Source organism: Ranitomeya imitator, chromosome 8 (genome assembly GCF_032444005.1).
Source record: "Ranitomeya imitator isolate aRanImi1 chromosome 8, aRanImi1.pri, whole genome shotgun sequence".
In the NCBI taxonomy this organism is placed as follows: domain Eukaryota; kingdom Metazoa; phylum Chordata; class Amphibia; order Anura; family Dendrobatidae; genus Ranitomeya; species Ranitomeya imitator.
The window spans coordinates 59,386,549-59,399,622 of NC_091289.1; the positions used below are offsets into that span (position 1 = coordinate 59,386,549).

The window sequence follows — 13,074 nt, forward strand, 5'->3', positions numbered from 1 at the left end:
GCAGATGAAAGTGCAGGTTCCTTCATCAGGTGGGGGGGCATACTCGTTGGCTCTGGCACAGGGCCCCTCATAGTACGCAAAAGTCTCTGGCAGTGGGAGGCGCCACCTGCTGTCAAACACACCGCCGTACTATGAGGGGCCCTGTGCCAGTGCCAACTAGTGGCCCCCCCCTGCTTGCTCAGGATCACAGCACTTGCAAAGTTGAAATACTTGCCTCTCTTTGCTCCACCGCCGTGATGTATTCCGCGTTTTCCTGGGCCCACGAAAATCTTGAGCCAGCCCTACCCCCCCACAACTTTAGCCAAATGACCCCCTGTTTTCAATGCCTAACTATTATTATAAAGTAAATTAAGATTGACAAGCTTAAGAAATAAGAATTTATGTTTTTGGCATTAAAATGGGCACTGTAGGTGTTTTCCTGTCCTCCACTCACTGCCGACTTTGATTCCCCATTGACTTGCATTGGGTTTCGTGTTTCGGTCGGCCACCGACTTTTCGAAATAATCGGCCGATTTCACCCGACCCGACTTTTGACAAAGTCAGGTTTCGCGAAACCCGACCCGATCCTAAAAAAGTTAAAGTCGCTCAACTCTACTAGTCACCGTTCATGGACAAGCCGTGAGGTAGGATAGTCAAACATTCCAGGGTCAGATACCAAGAGAGCACGTAATAGGCAAAAGGGAAAAGCTAAAGACAAAGTCAGGTCGCGGTCCGAAGTCAGACTACCAGGAGAATAGCAGATCAGAGAAAAGGGGTTGAGCAAGTGGATAGTTAGAACTAGGTCCAAGTCACGCAGCAATAGATCAATGAACAGACCACAGAATACTAGGCAAATAGTGCCACCCAGCGAATGCTACGATTGGCAGAGATTTGAGCTGAGCGCTCAGCTAAGTAGCAAGGAATTGACAAGAAACAGATAGCACCTGCAAGAATTTCAGAACCTCCCTGCCTCTCATTGGACAGCTAAGCTGTCAATCAAGATACCAACAGCTCAGCATACCACAGCACCAGATTGGATAACTGGGCAGTCAGTCAACACACTGACAGCTCAGCACACAGTGAATTATGTCCCCCCTCCCCCCCCCGAGGAAGCCAATGCGAAATGCGCGTTGGGGCTGGCAGCAAACTGTCCTAAGTGGGAATTATGGGTAAGACATAATGGAATAATATTATTTTTGATGATCATGTTTCCTTGACGAGATATGTGTAACACCCCAGGTAACTGGTTGCTACAGTGGCATTGCTTTCCTCACGGGGAGAGTGATGTCATGCTTGGAAGCATGGAGGGATCCATTTATCAGGTAATCAGCACATACAACACCATTCAGACTTCAGGCCAGAAGGGGACAGAAACCTCATGAGGACCTTGTTGGACAGCTATAGACAGCAAGGAACTACACTACAGCGCTAGAGGGAAGGCTTCTAGTTCGACCTGGTAAGGGGAAATCCCAACTTGCTTCCAAGCTGGCCGGACCACCACCAACACCTGTGATCCGGTACCCTGGACTGTGGCTGCCTGAATTGCTTCAGTAAAGAGGTAAAGAGACTGCAACTTCGTGTACTCTGTTTCTTATTACACCATCTCCATCTACACACAGGAGCCCTGGGGACCTAGTTCACCTGTGGGAAGTTATACCATCTGGCTGCCATAACATCACCCCAGAGGACCCCTTTAAGCAGCGTCGGTCACCCCTGACCGAATACCAAAGGTGGCGTCATGAACATTCCTTTATTTCAAAAACCCTTTAAAGACCGTCCCTTTCACATGGGTGCCCAGGGCCACGGACCGTGTTGCTGCCGCCATGACACATCCCTTTAAGTACTGGACCCGGTACCGAGTACCCCACGGCCCTGGTGAGCGACTCATTTATATCTTTTTACTTATAATTGACCACCTTTTGTTGCAATACTAGTTGCCCTTACAATTAGATTACATACATACAAATGGATTGAAAGGCACTTGCGGTTTACTTAGATGAAGACATGTAGGAGCGGGGTATTAACCTTATAAGCACTGGCGCTTGATGTAATCTGCTGCTATCCAAAGGTCTTCCCACCGATGAATGTTATTGTTGTGAACAGTGTGTTTTAAACTTGTCCATTTTTTACATCTTATACTTAGTTTGTTCTGTATATTTTTCAATAAATGTTGTTATTATTGGTTTTGGACAGTTTTGCACCATCTCTTTTGTGTATTAAGCCCAGCAGACCTTCCAGACTAGTGGAGCAGATTTGTACAGAAATAATACATTTCTTATAACAATTGGGGCTCAATTTAACAACACCAATCACAATCAACACCAATCCTTACAACACCAATCAATAGCAGGATTGTGAGTACATAGCCATGGAAACCCCAGTACCAACCCAACAGGTAAATTGTCCAACACAGAGCAAGAGATGGACTCAGAGTGAAGTGTTCCCACTCTAACTGTGAACTCCACTGTCAGCAGCTGGACATAATTCTGAAGTAACGTTGTCTCGTCAATCGGAATTTATTAGAAACAGGGAGCACCTGTAAGAAGCCCAGCACCTCCCAGTCTTTGATTGGAAGGCTGAGCTGTCAATCAATGTACCGACAGCTCAGCACCCCTGCACCAGATTGGATGACTGAGCTGTCATTCAACACACTGATAACTTAGCACACCACTACACCCGATTGGATGACTGAGCTATCACTCACTGTGGTCATGACATGCTGAGGGTAGAAATCATGACTTTTTCAGTATTATGTCAGAGTGGAAGTCCTTGTGATATAGCACCAACATTGCAGGAATGACGGTGGTCCTTTTAGGTGAGTATTACATTTTTTTGTCTGTGTACCAAATATCTGTATTACTTTTATATCTTTATACCGGCAGTGGCTGGTCTTCATAGGAGCACTGTCATGGCTATCACGGAGGTCTTCAACAAATTCCCGGCTGTTATGGCAATCGATTGGCATCTCACAATCACAATGTGGGGGCCAATGGGCGCGTAGTCCAGAGTACCCCCCCAGGGCGACATACTGTAAGTGCAGTTGTCAGAGATTGACAGCAGTATTTATCAGGTTACCAGCAGAGGGCAGAGCTATTTTCTCTTAGCTTATGTTAGAGGCAGATGATGGCTGAATAAAACCGCCATCATCTGCTGGGAATGATGCAGGAACAGCTCATCCATACACCCACTCCCAACAAGTGCCGAATATATACAGTGCCTGTGTTAAAATAATCTGTCACCAGTTTTGACCACTTAATATGAGAGCAGCATAATGTAGAAGCAGAGACCCTGATACCAGGGATGTGTCAGTTACTGGACTGCTTGCTGTTGTTTTGATAAAGTCAGTTTTATCAGCAGATGATTATCACTAGGTGACTAAAACCTAGTGCCCTGTAGTCCTCCATACTCATGAGCTCTGTATAACCTCACCTAACCACTGATTGGCAACTTTCTACCTATGCACAGCATGCACAGAAAGTTGCCAATCAGTTGTGTGGGTGGGGTTATATACAGCTCAGCATTCTGAGAACTCATAGATTTGCATCAGATAAAACAGTTTTAATCAAAATATGCATGTGATCTATTGCTGGAATCAGGGTCTCTACGCTTGCATCATCCTGCTTTCAGATGGGGTAGCAAAGACCTGTTGACACAGATTATCATTATGATTAAAGGTGTATTCCCATCCTCATAGATGGATATTTCTGATAGTGCTAGGGATTTTGCATTTTACTGCTATTCCTGACATACTGATGCTTTTCTTTTGTTTTCAACTTGTTGCCTTGGAGTCTGAATACCACTGCTTGAGAGCACTGCCCTAAACCTAGCCAGCATTAGAATGTAACAGCGCTGTTCAGCTATCCCACAAGCTTTAAAGCAGTGGTTTCAAGCTCAAAAGAAAAGAGCTTGTAAGAATTTTGCATGTTCTGCTGTCTAGCAGTGGTGGTCGGTTTCCAAGATAATGAGCTGTATACATAGGAAAAGAAAAATGTAGATATCGCAAGAACAGATGAAAATTTTAAGAAACAGTAAATAGCAAAATTGCTTGTATTTCTAGGTACAGTTGCTTCTCACAAAATTAGAATATCATCAAAAAGTTAATTTATTTCAGTTCTTCAATACAAAAAGTGAAACCCATATTTTATATAGAGTCATTACAGACAGAGTGATCTTTTTCAAGTGTTAATTTCTCTTAATGTTGATGATTATGGCTTACAGCCCATGAAAACCCAAAAGTCATTATCTCAGTAAGTTAGAATAATTAACAAACAACACCTGCAAAGGCTTCCTAAGAGTTTAAAAAGGTCCCTTAGTCTGTTTCAGTAGCTTTACAATCATGGGGAAGACTGCTGACTTGATAGATGTCCCGAAGGCAGTCACTGACACACTCCACAAGGAAGATAAGCCACAAAAGGTCATTGCTAAAGAAGCTGGTTGTTCACAGAGTGCTGTATCCAAGCATATTAATGGAGAGTTAAGTGTAAGGAAAAGGGTGGTAGAAAAAGGTCCACAAGCAACCAAGATAACCGCGACTTTGAATGGATTGTTAAGAAAAGGCCATTCAAAATTTTTGGGGACATTTACAAGGAGTGAACTGCTGCTGGAGTCATTGCTTCAAGAGCCACCACACACAGACATATCCCGGACATGGACTACAAGTGTCGAATTCCTTGTGTCAGGCCACTCATGTCCTGTAGACAACGTCAGAAGCGTCTTATCTGGGCCAAGGAGAAAAATAAACTGGACTGTTGCTCAGTGGTACAAGGTGTTGTTTTCAGATGAAAATAAATTTTGCATTTCATTTGGAAATCAAGGTCCCAGAGTCTGGAGGAAGAGGGGAGAGGCCACACAATCCAAGCTTCTGGAGGTCTAGTGTGAAGTTTCTACAATCGATGGTTTGGGGAGCCATGTCATCTGCTGGGGTAGGTCCACTGTGTTTTATCAAGATCAAAGTCATCATCCATTATCCAGCAGTACTTGGCACCTGTCCACACTGCTAAAAGTACCAATACCAGGTTTACAAACAACAGTATCACTGTGCTTGATTGGCCAGCAAACTTGCCTGACCTTAACCCCACAGAGAATCTATAGGGTATTGTCAAGAGGAAGATGAGAGACACCAGACCCAACAATGCAGATGAGCTGAAGGCTTCTATCAAAGCAACCTGGGCTTCCATAACACCTCAGCAGTGCCACAGGCTGATCGCCTCCATGCCACGCCGCACTGATGCAGTAATTGATGCCAAAGGAGCCCCGACCAAGTATTGAGTGCATTTACTGAACATACATTTCAGTAGGCCAACATTTCAAGCTGATGTTATAAAGTATTCTAATTTACTGAGATAATGACTTTTGGGTTTTCATTGGCTGTAAGCCATAATCATCAACATTAACAGAATTAAAAACTTGAAACAGATCACTCTGTTTGTAATGACTCTATATAATATATGAGATTCACTTTTTGTATTGAAGAACTGAAATAAATGAACTTTTTGATGATATTCTAATTTTGTGAGAAGCACCTTTACTATCCAACAATACCAATATATCAAGATGGTAACAATTTACATTTTTCTATCCTGTAGGCATCCTATACGTAATAATAAGTAAGTCAACATTCATAAATTAAAATTGATTACAGCTATAAACTGGTCACAAAACATTTCAGAATTTGCATGTTCCATGTTATTACACATAGCAATTTCATTTTTACAAAAAAATAAGTAACTTGTGTTTTTTTTTTAATAAAATGTTACTTTATTGGAAACTCAAGAAATAGAAAGCAGCTTCGTTTCCTACAAAGAAAGTATTGCATATTTATCATCAACTAGCAGAAGCTATGAAATAACTAAATTGCTCTAATTTATTCCATTATAGTGTATGTCATTCAAAGATGCAGAAGGAAAAGATTTAAACCCAGGGTATTCATTGAGCTTCAGTGTGAGGTTTGTCTGCAACCCCAACTTCATCTTTAGCAAAAGCCTTCACAAGACCACAATATAGCTCTGCAAACTGTTCTACATTAATTCCATTGTCCTTGAGAGCATCGACAGCGGCGACAAGTTTCTTAACTGTCTCTGGATGCTTTGGATTCTGCAAAATAACAAAAGTGAGTAGAACATTTTTACAGTGGCTATTATCAGACTAAAATCAGACTAGTGAGAAATCTGTCGCTGCCGTGTGAATGTGATAACATGTATGAATGAATATGTATGAATGTAAATGCACCTTAAATATTAATTTTAACTACAGGGTACATCAAATCATTGGGCTATAGATTTAAAGGGGGTTATCCAGGACTATTTAATTTATTTTACTATGGGCCTAATAACTAACAGGGTGGTAGCTGCTACCTGGTTATCAGGTTATGAACTGCGCCGATCTGTCGGCACAAAGAGGTCACAGACTGCTCTTGCCGGTGATTCTGCAGTTTCCACAGATGTTGCATCGACAGGGCGGCTCTTCTCTTCCGCTCTGCTTCATTGATGGGGCATGATTACTAACGTCATGCTGATTGACAGTAAGCACCTTGTAGCCTAAGTGCAGGGAGCTGTCAATCAGCATGACGTCAGCAGTCACACCTGTCAACAGAGCATCCCGGAAGAGAAGTCGCTACTCTGTTTACATGGAGCAGCCTAATCGCCCGCATCAGTGGTCAGTCACCGCTCTGAACAGGCAGGTGTTCTGGCTTTTCAGAAAAAAACGGAAACTCTGGGAGCGACAAGATAAGTCCGTGTGTGTACATAGGAAGACTACCTTCAATAACTTGGAGCGGGGGCGAGGAGAATCTGTCCAGGGACCACAGGGAGAGATATCTGATTAGTATGGCGCTGCCCTTTGCAGGATTTTCAAACCTGCGGCAGGATGGGGCTTAGGGTAAGGGACATATATACCAAGATGGAGCCCAGAATAAGGGCTATATATACCAGGATGGGGTCTAGGATAAGGGACATATATACAAGGATGTGCCCAGGATGGGGGACTTATATATATCAGGATAGTTAACATATACACCAGGATGGGGAACATACAGTATATACCAGGATGGGGAAACTATATACCAGGATGCAGGTCATATATAACGGGATGAGTACATATATTCCAGGATGGGGCTAGGATGAGGGACATATATAACAGGATGGAGAACACATATACTAGGATGGGCTCAGGATGGGGGACATGCATATTAGGAAGGAGCCCAAGATGGGAGATATTATTATATAATGGTGGAGGGTGGGCAACTCATCTTATAAGATTTAGTACGCTACATTGACCCATACATCTGACCAACATGAGGGAGAAAAGGTCCAAATTTTGGACACAAACACATTGAACTCTAGTTACGCCTTTGGTTACGCTTGATTAACAAGCATTTTTCACATCTGTCAGATGATTGATGGTTAGTTTAGCTAGGGCAGATAATTGGGAAACAAGTGCTCTAAGGCTACTTTCACACTAGCGTCATGTGACGTACGTCGCAATGCGTCATTTTGGAGAAAAAACGCATCCTGCAAAGTTGCCCGCAGGATGCTTTTTTTCTCCATAGACTTGCATTAGCGATGCATGGCGATGTATGGCCACACGTCGCATCCGTCGTGCGATGGATGCGTCGTGTTTTGGCGGACCGTCGGCACAAAAAAAAGTTGCATGCAACGTTTTTTGTGCGTTGTGTCCACCATTTCCGACCGCGCATGCGCGGCCGGAACGCTGCCCCCTCCTCCCCGGACCTTACAATGGGGCAGCAGATGCGTTGTAAAACTGCATCCGCTGCCCCCGTTGTTCATTTTTTTTCGCAGTTTGCGTCGGTACGTCGGGCCAATGCATGGCGACGGCCCCGTACCGACGCTAGTGTGAAAGTAGCCTTAGGTATACACATTCCCTATTATTGGCCCTTAGGAGCGGCACTCTACATATCTAACACACTATGTTGTCCAGTTTTATTTTCTTCTCTAATGACCAGCTCCTATGCCATGTTTTATGTAGCACCCTGCTGTCTCTGTAAGGTACATGGGAATGGAAATTTCCAGCACTATGTATAGCTTGTCTGTATATTAGGCTAGGTTCACATTGCGTTAGTGCAATCCGCTACGCTAACGGAATGCGCTAACGCAATGTCCAAAAAGGGACTGCGTTTGGCGATCCCGCTAGCGCAGAATGCCCGATCTGCGCTAGCGAAGAACGGACCCTGAACCCTGCAAGCAGCGTTCGAGGTCCGTCTGAAAATAACGGGACATCGCTGACGCATGCAAAAAATGGCATACGTTAGTAATGCGTTAGCGATGCGTTAGCACATTGCAGTCAATGGGTGTGCTAACGGATCCGGTACATAGCGTTAATTGTGCCAATTGCGCCATGTAACGGATTCCGTTAGCGGACACCCACTACGCAATGTGAACCCAGCCTTAGCTTCCTGCACTTAAAAATACAGATAATTTATTAAATAAACAATGAATGTATTGAAGTATATTTTTTCCCCATAAAGAATGACCATAAAAATACATTGCCTTTATTTTCTGGTATCAGAAAAGTACATGTAAATATACTACTAACCTTAATTATTTCTATAAAATTAGCTTGCATGAACTTATCAACTTCTTCGCCTTTTGCAACTCCATCTTCTCCAGCATACTTGTGAAACTCATCAAATGCGCATTTGAGACTTTTCATAATAGGAGTATTCTCTGCCATCATGTACTGTTATGGAAATCTTATAGGAAAAAAAAAATATTCTTTTAGCATAGAAATCATTTCCATTTATATATACGTATTATAAAAGCAGTCAGAGGACTCGTTTAAATGAGCATATTTTTAGTCTGAGTGCTGTCTGGGAAAAAACGGACCTCGCTCACACCAATGTTATTCAATAGAGCAGTGCAGACGGGCGATTGTTTTCAATAATTAAATCTGAACAATTGCTGCATGCACTAGTTTCTTCTGCAATTCGGATGAGATTCAAGTCTATGGGTGTGCGAAAAAAAAAACGTTTGCCTTATGGAGTAATGGTATAGCATCCGATATTTATGAATATATTGTAATTCTGTAACATAAGAAACTGTAAATGATTAATAGCTGCTGTAAAAACCTGATTGTTTAGGAACAGCACACGGATGACAAGTGAGAAAAAAAATGTCCCACTTATCAGGATTTGCAGGAGAAAATTCTGCTGCATATTCTATATTCTAATGTGTTGGCAGGAAGAACACTGAGTAAATTTTTTTGCAACGTTTTTGCCATGCTTTTGTTGCGTATTTTCCCCACTCATTAGTACAGGTGAAATACGTTGCAATAATTGACATTATAAAACCAAAGAAAATACAATATGTGCATATACCCTAATGAAAATAAATAAGTAAAAAAACAAGTGCATCAAATAATTAAGATAGGGTACTTTAAAAAAAACACTGTTTTTGATCACAAAAAGCAAAAAGCTCTCCCACGGCGGCAAGGTATACCCAATTGGGACAGTAACAACACTTTCTAATGTTAAAACCTACCTAGTGTAAATAGTGGCAGAGAGTCACCGAGTCCCAACTGGACACCCAGCTTTGGAGGAACTAGATATGAAGTGCCAGCTCAGTGAGAAGGGGGCCACACCCTATTTGTACTGAACACAAAAATACTGAAGAAAAACAGAAAACTGAGCCGGAGTATGACTTGAAAACATGCATGATGTAAAGGCATGTTCACACTGGCCATGGAAACAAACAAAACATACTTTAATGAATAGTTCTCGTTTAAAACCCTCCGTCAGGTGGAGATGATCTGACAAGCACAGCTTAGTTTCTCTCTCCTCTCCAAATTATCAGAAAATCTCCCCCCTCACAGTTATTTCCTACCTTTAAATGCTCTTGGACCATGCTCTCTGACCTTTTGGAGAGCAGATCTGACCTTTGTGGCTTCTCAGGCACACTGCGGCTCACTTGAAAGTTAATATTGTCTCTTTTTATACATCACAATTATTTATATAGCTTGTTTTATGAATGAATAATGGAAAGTTTCTGGAAATAATTAGGGCTTTCTCAGAAAAAAAAGAGGGTGGCCTCTAAGGCACATTGTGCCCTAACACGTTCTCTCTCTTTCTTTTGCTTTAGATTCTCTGTTGAAATGGTCAGTAGAATGTCTGATTTATCTAACCCCTTCATGTTGAAGCAACAAAGAATCTGCTGTTAAATGATGATGAGGGAGGACCCACACTGAGTGAAGATTTAGGCCGGCGTCACACTCGGCGTAAGACAATACGGTCCGTATATTACGGCCGTAATACGCAGAAAAGTCCCCAAAATAGTGGTCCGTAGCTCCTCCGTAGGCAGGGTGTGTCAGCGTATTTTGCGCATGGCATCCTCCGTATGTAATCCGTATGGCATCCGTACTGCGTGTTTTTCTCGCAGGCTTGCAAAACCGACATACGGATATACAAGGGATCCATGTGTAAAAAAAAAACATAAAAACATATATACTGTCTATATATATATATATATATATATATATATATATATATATATATATATATGTCAGTAGACACATATATGTATATATATTAATCTTTCATACAGCGCTAGATAGCTTTAAAGCCGGTAATTCAATTACCGGCTTTTTCTTTCTCCTTCCTAAACCCGACATGATATGAGACATCGTTTACATACAGTAAACCATCTCATATCCCCATTTTTTTGCATATTCCACACTACTAATGTTAGTAGTGTGTATATGCAAAATTTGGCCGTTCTAGCTATTAAATTAAAGGGTTAACCCCTTCATGACCCAGCCTATTTTGACCTTAAAGACCTTGCCGTTTTTTGCAATTCTGACCAGTGTCCCTTTATGAGGTAATAACTCAGGAACGCTTCAATGGATCCTAGCGGTTCTGAGATTGTTTTTTCGTGACATATTGGGCTTCATGTTAGTGGTAAATTTAGGTCAATAAATTCTGCGTTTATTTGTGATAAAAACGGAAATTTGGCGAAAATTTTGAAAATTTCGCAATTTTCACATTTTGAATTTTTATTCTGTTAAACCAGAGAGTTATGTGACACAAAATAGTTAATAAATAACATTTCCCACATGTTTACTTTACATCAGCACAATTTTGGAAACAACATTTTTTTTGCTAGGAAGTTATAAGGGTTAAAATTTGACCAGCGATTTCTCATTTTTACAACTAAATTTACAAAACCATTTTTTTAGGGACCACCTCACATTTGAAGTCAGTTTGCGGGGTCTATATGGCTGAAAATACCCAAAAGTGACACCATTCTAAAAACTGCACCCCTCAAGGTACTCAAAACCACATTCCAGAAGTTTATTAACCCTTCAGATGCTTCACAGCAGCAGAAGCAACATGGAAGGAAAAAATGAACATTTAACTTTTTAGTTACAAAAATTATCTTTTAGCAACAATTTTTTTATTTTCCCAATGGTAAAAGGAGAAACTGAACCATGTACGTTGTTGTCCAATTTGTCCTGAGTACGCTGATACCTCATATGTGGGTGTAAACCACTGTTTGGGCGCACGGCAGGGCTTGGAAGGGAAGGAGCCCCATTTGACTTTTTGAATCAAAAATTGGCTCCACTCTTTAGCGGACACCATGTCACGTTTGGAGAGCCCCATTGTGCCTAAAAATTGGAGCTCCCCCACAAGTGACCCCATTTTGGAAACTAGACACCCCAGGGAACTTATCTAGATGCATAGTGAGCACTTTGAACCCCCAGGTGCTTCACAAATTGATCCGTAAAAATGAAAAAGTACTTTTTTTTCACAAAAAAATTCTTTTAGCCTCGATTTTTTCATTTTCACATGGGCAACAGGATAAAATGGATCCTAAAATTTGTTGGGCAATTTCTCCTGAGTACACTGATACCTCATATGTGGGGGTAAACCACTGTTTGGGCACATGGTAAGGCTCGGAAGGGAAGGAGCGCCATTTGACTTTTTGAATGAAAAATTATCTCCATCGTTAGCGGACACCATGTCGCGTTTGGAAAGCTCCTGTGTGCCTAAACATTGGCGCTCCCCCACAAGTGACCCCATTTTGGAAACTAGACCCCCCAAGGAACTTATTTAGATGCCTAGTGAGCACTTTAAACCCTCAGGTGCTTCACAAATTGATCTGTAAAAATGAAAAAGTACTTTTTTTTCACAAAAAAATTCTTTTCGCCTCAATTTTTTCATTATCACATGGGCAATAGGATAAAATGGATCATAATATTTGTTGGGCAATTTCTCCCGAGTACGCCGATACCTCATATGTGGGGGTAAACCACTGTTTGGGCACTCGGCAGGGCTCGGTAGGGAAGGCGCGCCATTTGACTTTTTGAATGGAAAATTAGCTCCAATTGTTAGCGGACACCATGTCGCGTTTGGAGAGCCCCTGTGTGCCTAAACATTGGAGCTCCCCCACAAGTGACCCCATTTTGGAAACTAGACCCCCCAAGGAACTTATCTAGATGCATATTGAGCACTTTAAACCCCCAGGTGCTTCACAGAAGTTTATAACGCAGAGCCATGAAAATAAAAAATAATTTTTCTTTCCTCAAAAATGATTTTTAGCCTGGAATTTCCTATTTTGCCAAGGGTAATAGGAGAAATTGGACCCCAAATGTTGTTGTCCAGTTTGTCCTGAGTACGCTGATACCCAATATGTGGGGGCAAACCACTGTTTAGGCGCACGGCAGGGCTCGGAAGGGAAGGCACGCCATTTGGCTTTTTAAATGGAAAATTAGCTCCAATCATTAGCGGACACCATGTCACGTTTGGAGAGCCCCTGTGTGCCTAAACATTAGAGATCCCCCAGAAATGACCCCATTTTGGAAACTAGTCCACCAAAGGAACTAATCTAGATGTGTGGTGAGGACTTTGAACCCCCAAGTGCTTCACAGAAGTTTATAACGCAGAGCCATGAAAATTTAAAAAAAAAAATTATTTTCTCAAAAATGATCTCTTAGCCTGCAATTTTTTATTTTCCCAAGTGTATCAGGAGAAATTTGACCCCAAAAGTTGTTGTCCAGTTTCTCCTGAGTACGCTGATACCCCATATGTGGGGGTAAACCACTGTTTGGGCACATGCCGGGGCTCGGAAGTGAAGTAGTGACGTTTTG

At 41.9% G+C, this 13,074-nt stretch overlaps 1 long non-coding RNA gene across 2 annotated transcripts in view; it reads right to left on the reverse strand.

Annotated features, from left to right (window-relative positions):
* Window positions 1-5,714: 5,714 nt before the first annotated feature.
* Window positions 5,715-13,074, reverse strand: part of LOC138647118 (uncharacterized) — a 28,329-nt gene continuing 20,969 nt past the window's right edge. The window contains exons 1-3 of one of the 2 annotated variants that reach the window (XR_011314885.1): window positions 9,474-9,566; window positions 8,530-8,686; window positions 5,715-6,072 (exon numbers count right to left, since the gene is read on the reverse strand). This is a non-coding gene — a long non-coding RNA (uncharacterized lncRNA). Of the gene's footprint in view, window positions 6,073-8,529; window positions 8,687-9,473; window positions 9,567-13,074 lie in introns of those variants that run through there. The other variant, XR_011314884.1, reaches the window with a different exon arrangement.